This window comes from Budorcas taxicolor, chromosome 7 (genome assembly GCF_023091745.1).
Source record: "Budorcas taxicolor isolate Tak-1 chromosome 7, Takin1.1, whole genome shotgun sequence".
Lineage (NCBI taxonomy): Eukaryota > Metazoa > Chordata > Mammalia > Artiodactyla > Bovidae > Budorcas > Budorcas taxicolor.
Window position 1 is genome coordinate 87,780,316 of NC_068916.1, and position 14,029 is coordinate 87,794,344.

The 14,029-nt window shown below is 35.9% G+C and overlaps 1 protein-coding gene and 1 long non-coding RNA gene across 5 annotated transcripts in view; one reads left to right on the forward strand and one right to left on the reverse strand.

Annotated features, from left to right (window-relative positions):
- MEF2C (myocyte enhancer factor 2C) overlaps positions 1 to 7,859 on the reverse strand; it is a 177,412-nt gene extending 169,553 nt beyond the window's left edge. For all 4 annotated transcript variants that reach the window (XM_052644071.1, XM_052644069.1, XM_052644070.1 and 1 more), the window contains exon 1: positions 7,649 to 7,859. The gene's annotated coding sequence lies outside the window, so the exon portion shown is untranslated. The remainder of the gene's footprint in view (positions 1 to 7,648) is intronic.
- The window catches only part of LOC128051476 (uncharacterized), a 30,282-nt gene that overhangs the window by 7,474 nt on the left and 8,779 nt on the right, over positions 1 to 14,029 (forward strand). Inside the window, exons 2-3 of the long non-coding RNA XR_008199719.1 lie at positions 4,548 to 4,642; positions 8,933 to 8,994. This is a non-coding gene — a long non-coding RNA (uncharacterized LOC128051476). The remainder of the gene's footprint in view (positions 1 to 4,547; positions 4,643 to 8,932; positions 8,995 to 14,029) is intronic.

The window sequence follows — 14,029 nt, forward strand, 5'->3', positions numbered from 1 at the left end:
CTACTCTGTCGTCCTCGGTCTCACCCTGTGCGCGCTCCCTTTTGTTCCCACTCCAACAGCTCCCAGAGGTGTAATTAGTGAGTATTCTTCCAGGAGCATCTTGAAGGAGATATAAGAACCCCATGTTAAGAATAGTGCTGCTTCCTAGATGGAGGGAAGAATTTGGTAGGGTTGGGGAGAAGTACAAGGATGGAGGGGAAAATGCATTCTGCCCTTTCTCTCCTCTACGAAATCCCTGATAAAGTCTCTTCCTATGTGCAGAGTTGGGCATGTAAATTAAATATTTCTCAACCTTGTATAGCACTAAACCTGTAAACATGGAGCATCCGTATCAGATCAGATCACTTTATTCAGAAACAAAATATTCTAAGTAAAAGATTTTAACACTACTTAAAGTGGGGCACTAAGAAGCATTCTACAATTTTTGTGTTCCTTTTGTCTCCTTTAAAAATGGCTAAATAGCCAATCGATAGATATACTCCCATTTAAAAAATTTCCTTCCCTTTCTCTTTCCTTTTGTCTTTCCTTCATCTTTTCTGCTCCATCTTTTTATTTTCATCTGTTTGTTTTTTATTTTCAGTTGCAAACTCACTAAAGTGCCCTACCATAGCTGGCTATTAATCAGATTTTTTTCATTGCTTTGGAAACCTGCATTTTTTGTTTCAGAACCATAGGATTTCATTAATAATATTTCCTATTTATCTGAATCACTCCAAAATAAAATACTGCTAACAAAGCTGCTTATTTCCTAAACAACCTGTGATGTATACTATAGGCAATATGGTCATAGAAGAATTTCTATGATTATTTTATTAATCACTATAATTGCTCTTTGATTACAATGATGATTAACTCACAGCAAATAAATCACATGCTTATCTTGTTTGTCTAGTATTTGTGAAGGGTTTGTGTTCATCCATCCACACGTCCTCACCTCACTCTTATGTAGCTGTGAGGTTCTAGTTTGTGTAGCCTATGGCAACAAAAATGACTCGCACACGGGAGAATAAAGCTTGTGGTTTCCTTACATTATAGCTAGGCTGTAACCTCTTAAACTTCCTAGGTCAGTGATGATTAACTGAGTAAAACTTGAATGTCTGTGCCTACATATTTATAACAACCACCGTCTGTGCTGTTGTTTATGACTTTCCTGAAGAGTCAGTTCAAGCCATTTTTCATATTTCAAGCTATACTATCAAATGCCTGAAACTTAAGTAGAACTTGAGAATGACTTTTGGCTTATTCACTAGTATTGGGTAAATTTCATCATTTGCCAATGCACATAAAAATAATTAAACTTTTTAAGCACACTATATCAGATAGTAAATAACAATGGGCGTGTAACATCTGTTACCTGTTTCTGTATGTTCACTTTGATCGTTCAGGTCTTGAGATCCCTAAGTTCTAGTGTTCTTGTTACCATAGAGCAGGAGAATTGACCGTCTTTAAGAAGAGAAGGCTGTGGTAAGGACTGAACAGTTTAGTGCAGAGAACAGCTTAGCAGACTGCCCAGATATCTGGGCCCCACCTCAGGCCCGCTGGACCTCAGTCACAGGAATCCGCATTTTAACCGATTCCTCCAGTGTCTCTTACGTACAATTTGTTTGCAAGCTGCCGCTTGAATGTGCGTGTGTGCTCAGTTACATCTGCCTCTTTGTGACCCCATGGGCTGTAGCCCGCCAGGCTCCTCTGTCCATGAAATCTTCCAGGCAAGAATATTGGAGTGGGTTGCCATTTCCTTCTGCAGGGACTGCGTGAATGTAGGGGTGAGCATAAAATCTGCCAAGTCCTAATCCTATAACCTTTCCTTTCCTCCATTATTCATTCCTGGCCTCCCAACTTCTCTTAAGTTTGATGAAACTTTCTAAGTCAGTGAATGCCTTTCAAAATAGTAAGAATGAGAATTCAAAATGGTACAGATTTTTTCCATCACCTGTCTTGGTTCATATTATAAACAAATGAAAAAAACATGCCACATGTAGTCTACCCATGGTAGTTAGAAAACTGGTTGAGCCATATGTGGACCTAATTCTCCTAAGTTTCTGTACACTTCATCTTCACTTATTGAAGGGGAAGTGCTTATTTTTCTTGGGTGGAATATGTTCCTGGGATCCCAGAATCTCAGCAAAACCAGGAAAATGAGTTCTGGCTCCAAGAACCTCTACCTTTAGTGACAACTGGCCGGCAAACACATGCCTGCTTCAGTGACCACCAGCTGCTATAAGCCCAGATTCCCTACGCCCAGGGCCAGTGTTGTTCTTGATCATGTAAGAAATGTGAATTTTCCCGAAAGAAGCTTTCAATCAATACAAATGTCCCTTACTTCCTCCTAATTACCTGTCTGCTGAGCCATCAGAAGAAACCTTTACAACATGGGCTTCTGAGGCCACATAGGGATCCACATTCCCAGGCTTTTAACCTCTCTCCATACCCAGCTGCTGCCATTAGCCTCTCTTGGACACAGATATTTTTAACACTTCAGATTAGGGGGGGCCTCTACCACGCCTGTTTCTTGTACCAGTGTTTTTCTGACACAAACAGACATATCCATGTGCTGGCTTACATTTTTTTTTCCATTAAAAAAAAGTCTTCCTATTGTATAGCACAGGGAACTATATTCAGTATCTTGTTATAACCTATAATGGAAAAGAATCTTTCAGATTCTTTTTCAAAGAATATACATATATGTGTATATATGTATGTATAACTGAATCACTTTGCTATACACTTGTAACTAACAGAACATTGTAAGTCAACTATACTTCAATTAAAAAAAAAGTATAGGAAAAAAAGTGTCCCAATTTAATAAACTGTAAACGTTAAATGAACATTAAGTCCTTTGTGTCAACTCAGGCCTATAGAACACACTGAAAAATTCAAAGCTATGTGCGATAATATCATCCCTGTAAGACTTTGCTTGTTTTGTTACCAGAGTACCCAAGTGGGAAAAATATAGCCAACTGAACAGTAGTGTATTACAAAATGATTTCGTTTTGTCTGCTGATTTCATAGGTTAATACTGGTGTTTTAATTATTTGGAATGCTGACATTGTGGACTACTTACAGCAATAGGGAGAGGGCAGGGCAAGCCGTTGCCAACAGGAACCCACCAATATGGCCTAGAATCCTTTTGGGACGTGCAACAGAGGAAACCCCGTCTGTTTAAAAACTAAAACTTCCTTTCCTGTGATTTACACATAGCCCAGGGAAGAGTCTCATCCATTCCAATTGCAAAATTACTAAGCAGTGAAACAGAGACAGCTCAGCTGCCTGCTTCTGCTCTGGTGGACAACAGTCTTCAGCTCTAAGGAGAAAACATTTATGATCCTTCAAAGGCAGACGAGGGACAATTTCACCCTCACTAACAGCCCTTTGAGATGCAGGGGAATGATTGAATTCATTTGAAAGTCTTGTGATTTTGCATATTTTGCTTTGACACCCCCGTCTTTCCCAATTCTTAGGAATGGATATTATTTACTGATTATTTTGCTTGCAACTGATTTGCATACTGTTATTGCCTATTGTTAAATGGTTTGCTGATTAATGACTAATGTTGATTTGGACTAAATGTAATAGAATAAGCAAATTCATTTGTAAATTTAGATATATAATTTAGTTGCTAAATGGTATAGTAGAGCTGTTGGAGATTATTTTAGACTAATTCCTTGCAGGAATACCCTGTCCACAATTTCCTCCCATATCTGATATCAATGTTTTAAGTCCCCCCATCCCCAACTCCTTTTAAAAAGTATTCATTTCCATGTTTGGATTTTAAAGCAGACACTTCTCAAAGGCAAATATTTCTCCAAAGCCAGGGTTAACATAATTTTTTTGACATTTAGAACATGGTAGATATATTCTAAACAATTTCTATTCTGAAGGATCAGAAAGCATTTGACTATATCCTCATGTCCCTGAATCAGTGTATTGTGCAGCATAATAAAAACTCATAGCAATATGACTTTTTATTAATATAATTATATGAATAAATATAAAACACTCATGTTAATACAGGATTATTGAGTTATAGAATTTCTTAGCTGTTAGAAAACAGTTGCTGATGAGGCCTCTAGGGTTCAGAGAAGTTTAGTAATTAACACACATACACACACACCATCTAGTCAGTTATATGAACCGTTTAATATATTCTTCTCTTGAGTATTCTATTATACATATGCTTATACTTTGGTATATTTGGTATTTTTAATTACCCCCTAATACATAAGAAATTGTCAACCTGAACTTTTCATTTCTACATTCGTCTTCTCAACATTTATGCTGCCATTGATTATATTTTACTTCCGCTGTTTCATAAGCACCATAAACATTTACAGTTTAGAAATCAATTTAGATAATAAAGAGAATATAAAAAAGAATTTATACCATAGATATTTTAATGTGTTTATGCTATTTCATTAAACTACATTTTAATATGCTCTGATAAAACTGTATCTCTCTAGTAAGGTATTAAATTTGGTAACTGAAAATGGTTCTCCAAAGGAATATAAGTCACATTAATTTTTCATGTATACTTTTTTAACTTATAGTTTGAGAGTCCACGTGTTTAAGTCTAACAGAAGAAAACAAAAATCACTGGATATGAAGTTATGAGACAGACCCAAATCTACATCTACATCCTCAGGTTGGTGACTTTGGATAAATTTCATTTTTGTGCTTCTGTTTCATTTTCTTTAAAATGAGTAGTTGAAAGCTTCAAAGACTCTTTCAAAGATTTCATGAGCTGAAAAGAAGATTGATTGAAAGAAATGCGTGGCCATTATTACCTAGCTGCTCAGTTTATTCATGGACACATACTTGTTACATACATCTGAAGTTTCCTTAAGGAAATGAACTCTGTGGATGTGCTACTTGGCCATTGAGAGAAGTGGAATAAATAAGAAAAAGAAGGGGGAACAAGTTAGTGATAAAGGAGCCATGGTAAGCAATTAAAATGATTCCTCTTTCACTTCTTTATATCTACAGTCTAGTTATTCCTATTGGAAAACCTACTGGCACCAGGTAATATCAAGAGGGATGAGTAATATGTAATTTTTATCTTTACTGGGTTACATTTGGCACACAGACAGTTGACAGCTGTCAGTCAGGTGGCTGGTCAATGAGGAGATACATATGAAGCTGCCAAAGTATTTTTGTTTCTTTAAATACTTACAAGTAAACCATTTTAGCTGGAAACTTCTTTGTCCTGTAATTAAATAGATTGATATTCGGAATATGACTTATTGAAGTTATTTGCTTGGCGAACCAAGATTTTCCCTATGACCATATAAGGTAAACAAAATGTTTTTCAAATGTCTTTCTGAAAGGGGAAAATAATTATTTTTTCTCCACTAAAAACTGTCCTTAAGATACAAAGATACATTGCAAATAATGCTTAAAGTGCATGTATTTTAGGGCATATATGAGTCATTGCAACTTTAAGCCAAGTTTCTGACTAAGACTGATTAAAAGAAACCATCCCCATACATTGTGGGGAGGCATAGGTATTTTTCTGACATGAAAGTTGAAGGTTTATCAGAAAGGACAAACATGTAGTTGCATATTGAACTAGGAGTTAAAACTTTTTCTCCTAATTAAAAGAATTCATCATAGAATTTTAGACTAAGCCAATAATTTAGGGCAGGGTTAAAATGATAAATTTTAGTTATGTAGAAATATTTGGGCTATACCTAACAATGTTTCTCATAGGTTCAGTCACACTTAAATAATTCACTAAAGTCATAAATAAAAAATAATTTGGAAGAAGTTTTTGGGTTGCTTATACTTAGTGTTAATGACAAATATTATTATAATTATAGCCAATTGTACTGCATATAAAAGTTTAATAAATACAGTTCTGAAGTTGACTTAAAAATATATGTTCAGTTTTGCAGTAGTCATCTTTCAACTTGAGCCCTTTCTTTCGAATATAGGATTTAACAGACCAGATTAAAACAAAAGTTATCAAGTGCATGGAGTGCATATTCATTCTTTAAGAGGCTAATGAAGTTATCTAAAATTTTCAGTGACCATGGTTACTCAGGTGCCAAAATCAATATGATGAAGTTGATAAAATATTACAAAAAAAGAGCAGTTTGAAATCACAAGAAATACATGAATTTTTTAAAAAATAAGATGCACTTTACTTTTCTGAACCACATTCTACATGTGATAATTTATAATGAAAATCAGATCTGAGTTTTGAGATTTCAAAGTATTGTTTCATTAAAGTATAGATAAGATTATGCTTTAAAAACATTATTTTTTTTGGTAGGGTGAATAATTTCTGGTAATTTTTTAAACCACACATATTTTATAATTAAACAGCAATTAAATTAATTTGAAAGAGAATGACACATATAAATTTGTAACATACCTGTGTCATCACTGATCTGAAAATTGTTTTACATATAGTGGTCATTAAAAAATATCAGACCTTGTTATTTTCCCACTACGTGACAATGTGTTAAGCATATAGATTGAAAATTATTTATGGGATCATCAGAGTAAAACAGTTGTCTTACAGTATTAATTTATACTGGTAGGAGCATTTCTCTTAAGCACCACCAGTTCTACCCCCCACAGCCCAGAAAATTGATTTTATGCATAATAATTTATAGCATTCTTGATAAATGTATGCTGCACATCTTTAACGTTCATTAGTCCATGTTGCTTGCAAATATGGAATTTGGTTATTAAAGTGGTTTCATATGTTTACTATGTATAGTCCCTAGCTTTAAGCTCCTGACTTGCTTAAATAAATGTTTTCAATTTGCTATAATACAACAATTTGTAGAGAAATGCTGTGAAGCATAGTTAAAAGAATGAGTCCTTGAAATAGAATCACTTTTTAAAAATATGTCCTAACATGTGGTCTCATTTTTCCATATTTTGCATTAATTAAGATCCTATTCTGAAAAAAATATTTTTGCCTAAACTTTTGAATTCACAAAGTAAAAATACCAAGTATATAAAAGTGCTAATTTTGGAAATTAGTGACGTAAAAACATGCTTTAGTAGTGTATTGTTTATTCTGAAGACTTTCCTCTAAAGAAACTCTTAGTAATGAGAAAATGTTGCCACTTCTATTTGTTAAATATTCTGTGCAATACATGTTTTAAAAATTCATTAAAAATAAAATTAATTTCATATTCTCTCTAATCATATTCCTGTCACATGCATGCATAAAATATTCTAGCCCATGAAACTTTTGAAAAGAGCATGTACCATTTCACATTTTAGTTTGGAGATTTATTGAAAAATAACATTTTATTTAGAATGAGTAGATTATGACAGAGTTAGATTAAAAGGCGTCGAAATGATATTTACGTATTTATTTGGATAGTCTAGTATCATATATATAATTAATTCTTCATCTTTCAGATACTGAAGAGAGTAATGAGTGAGAAGAACATTAAAAATATAAAGTATTTTCTTTAAAGAAAAAAAACTTGGTTCTTTCCTCTAAAAAACTGTCAAATGGTAACAGCCCTACTTTCTACGCCAGGAAAACCCACTGTTGAGTTAGTTGGCTCTGATTCCAATGGTCTCATCAGCTTTCTGAACGTAGGTACCTCAGCAGTGCCTCTTCCAAGATAACAAAATGAACTTTTAGAGATTAAAAAAATACATTTTGGCAATTGAAACTCACCAGCGCCTTTCTGCTTCTCCAGGAAGTTGTACCCGTCAGCACCTGCTGAGGGCTTTGTTGTCCAAACTCTGACAGGTAAAAAAATTCCTGTAGAATAAAGCCAGACCAGCTGGCTTTGAAGAGAAACCCCCCAGTTTGGGCTGCGTTTGTCTCCTCTCCTTTTCTATGAAGACCCAGGCTTTCCCCCCTTGATCGTCAAGCCGTAAGATGCGTGATCCCTTTGCACAAGTGTCTGGCAGGCCGAGGTGCACCTGCTCCTGTCACTCTGGAGTAAATTTAGCTATAAAGGTATCACTGACAACCAGACCTTTGTCAGAGCTGGCAAAAGAACACAGAAGTGCTGCCCTCCCCTCCCCCCCTTCCAAGCCCCTTCGCTGCTCGTTCAAATGGAAAATGTCAAATCGGAAGTCTATCCAAAAATCATTCCTGAAAAAATGAGATTGCTTTCATATGGTAAAAAGTAAGTTTCCTTATTTCACATAGACTTCAAAATTACATTTCCAAGAATAATCTTGGAACAAGACGAGTTTTTGTTCAATTAATTGTGGCTGGAAACTTTTTAATGGAAACCTAGCACACACTTACTTCATTTCGGGTTATTAAATTGCGTGAAGCGTTCAAGTTAGTTGCCATTCTTTGCTGTAGCTCATTTGTTCTTTTCGATCCAAAGAACTATTAGACGGTTAAAACTCATCACATAGGAGGGATTAATCATGCTCCCCAAATTAGAAAACATGTAGTTCTGAGAGACTGAATGTCAAAATTGTATGCTCATAGTGCTTAAACGATTGGGACTCGAGGATCCCACTACAATATTTAAAATGGCAGCTAAGGAAACCCTGAAGTGTTCAGGAGAGGGCTAAAGCTAGAGTTCTCTTACTCTTTGATTACGGTAAGGACATTTATCCTTTATGTGAATTTTTTAGATTCACTTCTTTATTGATGCTTCAAGAACAATTCTTTTTGAAGGAAAAGAAAGAGTCAGGCCGTGTTCATTGATACATCTGACGTCAATATAGTAGTCAAGATATATAAAGCAGCCCAAGGAGTAATGTGCTTAGCCATGGCGTTCAGAGTTTCTGCTTTAATAATTATGATTCCTTCAGTGGTGTTAAAAAGAATTGTGCAAAGTACCTGTCCTCCTGTATTATGCCGTTTACAAGGGTTGGGTGTGACGAGAAAAATAAATCTAGGTCAAAATCAAAAGTGCTTTGTAAAATAAACAAAGTTCTTATTTACTTACTATGTATAAACAGCCACTCACCAAGCCTCATTTCTCCACAGGGCACCACTTTCAGATAAAAACATAGACCTGAATGGCATCATCCAGTATCCAAGGAAACCATGTAAGTACCTCTCTCACTGTGTACTTCTCTTATTCAGAGTTTAAAAGCTTAGCTGAGTACTGAATAAGTGAGTGTTTTTATTTAATAATTATATGGGAGGCACTTTTTAGAAGCTTGCTAAAAAGAAACAGGTCCTTGATTGTTATGTGCATCATAACAAAACCATTATGTTTTGATCATATTTCGTAAAATTATGTGTTTAGTCACAACCTCACCATCAATTCTCATTCTTAGGTACAAAACAGCTACTCAAAGTCCTAATGAATTGAGAGTTTACAACTTTTCAAAGACCCATTGGCGTCTGAGAGACAATATTTCAGAGGCCTTCTGCCAGGAGTAGTTACCTAATTGTAATAAGACTTAAGTTTTAAGAATTAAGAAAAATGACCTGGAAAATTGGTATTTTGTTGGTAAACATTTGTAGCAGTTTATTTGGTTTTAGACTTGCTTGGGAAGCGTGCAAGGGAGCAAAGAGATGTTGAGTATTTAAATGACCCAAAGAGTCTTGAAAGCAAGTGTAATTTCCAAAATACAAAAATCTATTTGCAGAATGGTTTGAGAGATTGGTGTAGCATTTTTATTCTTCCTTTTTGCCCCCAGGCTAAGGCATATTCTGTGGCTAATTTTAAGGTGCTAAGTAATTTTTTAAGAACTATGGAATCTTCTATGGAAATTTAGTTTCACAACAATGTGCTGTTCTAAAGATTCATTTCTAAAATAATTGGATTATTCTATCAACTCCTATCTATTTCTTTACCTGGACTTTATTATGTTTTTCATATATTACCTTTCTACTTTTAAAATCAAACTATTTTTAATACTAAGTGATTATTCATTACACTTTACTTTTTGATGAAAATACTTAAAATTATGCTCGTGTAATTACAGACCTCCTTTCTTACCATGTGGATCAACTACATGGTTTAACCAGTCTTTTAAACACAGATGTATTACTTCTCTCAAGGTTTTTAGGAGTTGTGTTTAAAAGCAGCTGGTTTAGCCCTGTGATCTGGGAGCTTTTCATATTATTTGTATTTACTTTTGTTACTGTTATATTTCTGTCTTTGCTCTGACACATGGTTCACTGCTAAGCATGTGTAACAGAGATGATCTCACTAACATTTTTCTCCACTAAATTAGACATACCCTTCACCTGGTCGGAAAACCTGGCTAGGCTGTGAGGTTTTTGTTTAATGGTACTTATGAACTTCACTAGTGTGGAGTTGGAGGCCTGAAGTACTGCGCTATCCATCAACTAGGAACACCTTGCCACAAAACACAGGCCAGGCTATCACTGGGTAAACCTTGAAGCAGGGCAGGGTTAGAGCAGATCGTTATAAAGAAACAAAAATGCAAATTGAAAGGGAAAACTAGCTAATGTTATAATTCCTTATCTAGAGGAAATGGAATTTTTAAAAATTCCATTCTCCGTGTCACAAGAGGAAAAAGAAAATCTACCCCACAGTGCTTATGGCACAACTTTAACTTAGTTACATTATAATGTGGATTTTCCAGGAAAATCATTTAAATTTGAGAGGTTTAATTCAACCTCCTATTCCAAAGGAAAAATGACTTAACAGAAATAAATTGGTCTGTGCACATCAGTTCATCAGTAGCGGTCTCTCTAACAAAGACCCTCATTATTCAGTAGAAACTTTCTGTGATGATCGTCGTGTTCTCTATTTGCACTGTCCAGTATGGTAACCAGCAGCCGTATGTGTCTGTTGAGCACTTGAAACATGGCTTGTGCAATGGAGAAGCTGAATTTTAGGTTTTATGTAATTTTAATTACTTTAAATTTAGATAGGCCATATGTGACTAGTGGCTACTGTACTATATTTTGCTTAATCAGAAATTAAAATACCCTCTTGCAAAGAATTTTTAAACCTTTTTAATCCTTTGGTATTCTATCATATAATGTCATTTTTATATTTGCTTTAATATTTGAATTATCGTTGTAGTGAAATTTTTATAACTTTTCCAGAGATAAATATTTTTAATTATATTGATGGGAAGACATTATAACATTATTTTCTAAGCCCAGAGTAGCAGCTTTTAAAATGGCTATTGTAAAAAAGACTGTCTAAAAAGGAAAACACTAATGAAGTTCTAAATGTTATTTAGTTGCTCAGTCCTGTCCGATTCTTTGTGACCCCATGGACTGCAGCACACCAGGCTTCTGTCCTTCACTATCTCCCAGAGTTGGCTCAAACTCATGTCCATAGAGTCAGTGATGCCATCCACCATCTCATCCTCTGTTGTCCCCTACTCCTCCTGTCTTCAGTCTTTCCCAGCATCAGGGTCTTTTCCAGTGGGTCAACACTTCGCATCTGGTGGCCAAAGTATTGGAATTTCAGCTTCAGCCTCAGTCCTTCAGATTAATATTCATGGTTGATTTCCTTTAGGATTGACTGGTTTGGTCTCTTTGCTGTCCAAGAGACTCTCAAGAGTCTTCTTCAGCACCACAGTTCAAAAGCATCAATTCTTCAGTGCTCAGACTTCCTTATGGTCCTTCTTTATATCCATACATGACCACTAGAAAAAAACACAACTTTGACTATATGGACCTTTGTTGGCAGAGTGATGTTTTTGCTTTTTAGTACACTATCTAGACTTGCCATAACTTTCCTTTCAAGGAGGAAGCATCTTTTAATTTCATGGCTGCAGTCACCTTCTGCAGTAATTTTGGAGCCTAAGAAAATAAACTCTGTCACTGTTTCCATTTTTTCCCTATCTATTTGCCATGAAATGATGGAACCGGATGCCCTGATCTTAGTTTTTTGAATGTTGAGTTTTAAATTAGCTTTTTCAATCTCTCTTTCATCATCATCAAGAGGCTTTTTAGTTCTTTTTCTATTTCTGCCATTAGAGTGTTATCTGTGTATCTGAGGTTACTGATATTTCTCCTGGCAATCTTGATTTCACCTTGTGATTCTACCAGCCTGGCATTTTGCATGATGTACTCTGCATGAAAGTTAAATAAGCAAGGTGACCATATATAGCCTTAATGTACTCCTTTTCCAATTGTGAACCAGTCTGTGGTTCCATGTCTGGTTCTGACTGTTGCTTTTTGACCTGCATGCGTTTCTCAGGAGGCAGGTAAGATGGTTTGGTATTCCCACCTCTTTAAGAATTTTCCAGTTTTTGTGATCCACACAGCCAAAGGCTTTGGCATAGTCAATAGAGCAGAAGTAGATGTTTTCCTGGAACGCTCTTGCTTTTTCAGTGATCCAAGCAATTTGATCTCTGGATCCTCTGCCTTTTCTAAATCCAGCTTGTACATCTGAAAGTTCTTGGATCATGTATTACTGAAGCTAGTAGCATGAAGGATTTTGAACATTACCTTGCTAGCATGTAAAATTATATGCACAATTGTATGGTAGTTTGAACATTCTTTGGCATTGCCCTTCTTTGGGATTGGAATGAAAACTGACCTTTTCTAGTCCTGTGGTCACTGCTGAGTTTCCAAATTTGCTGTCATATTGGATGCGGCACTTTAATAGCATCACCTTTTAGGATTTGAAATAGCACATCTAGAATTCCATCACCTCTGCTATCTTTGCTGGTAGTGATGCTTCCTAAGGCCCACTTGACCTCACACCCCAGGATGTCTGGCTCTAGGTGAGTGACCACACCATCGTGATTATCTGGGTCACTAAGACCTTGCTTGTGTAGTTCTTCCATGCATTCTTGCCATTCTCTTCCTAATCTCTTCTGCTTCTGTGAGCCCTGTTGTTTCTGTCCTTTATTGTGCCCATCTTTGCATGAAATGTTCCCGTGGTTTCTCTTAATTTTCTTAAAGAGATCTCTAGTCTTTCCCATTGTGTTGTTTTCCTCAATTTCTCAGCATTGTTTACTTAAGAAGGGCTTCTTGTCTCTCCTTGGTTTTGTTGGGAGCTCTGCATTCCGTCGGGTATATCTTTCCCTTTCTCCCTTTGCTTTGAAGAATTCACTTACAATTTCTGCAATACATCCTTGCATGTACTTCCCAAAGTGTAGCCAACCTACACAATCCTCACTGGTCTTGATCCCACAAAGTTGATTTTGCTTTCAAAGCACACATCAGGTTTTAAATCCACTTGCAGGGCCTTTTCAGACATTTAGTGAAAATGAACATCAGGATGCATGATGATATTTTAAAAATAGTACTTGTACAGTGGTATTATAGACAGAATGATTACCTAAAATACTAAGAATTTAAAATTACATTGATTTTTTAAAAAAATCAGTAAACCAACTCATTTCTTGCATATATGTAGCATATTGGTTATTTGTAGGCTACTGTGAGGAATTGTTTTAAAACAGAAGATATAGCACTCATCCTCTTAGGAGTTCCATTTATTGGAGCTGAACATATCCTTTTGGAGGGTGGGATTCAGATAAGGTAAAAGAGAGGAGATTTCTTTTGGCAGAAAACCTTGGACAAGCTACTCAAAGTATCCTTCCTACTGTCAAAAAAAAAAAAAAAGAAGAATGAAAGAAAAAGTTTCTAGATAATACATATTCTCCTCTAACAAATTGTTTGACTTGAGAAAAGAATCTTGGACATCTCCAAAGATTCCTTTCCTCTCGCCTCAGAACCCAGAAACTGCAAAGCGTGAGCAGCAAGTGGAGTTGTTAAGCAAACAGTAAACACGGGAATGGCCAAACTGAATGGAATGAGCTGTGTTGCAGGGATGCTGTGGGGAGGATGGCAGTCACATGCTTTAGCAGACTTCTCATAACACCTCCCCTTATTAAAAGAACAGGAAGAAGTAACAACCACATGTATAGACCCAGTTTTCTGGTCTTTTGGTGTCTTAGATTAGGTAGTCAACCACTTGTATGCTGTTAGGTCTTCAGAGAGAAAGTCTATCCTTGCTTAAAAGCCAGTGTTCTGTCTGTGTAGAGATGACGTGGTCCTCCATGAGGAGGTCCGACATAAGTCTTTAGTGTCCTTATAAAATGTAATCTCTGATATCTCTGTGTCTGAGAAATTGTTTTCATTTGCACTGTGACCTCTGAGCCCTTAGTTACCACCTCAATTGTGTACTTT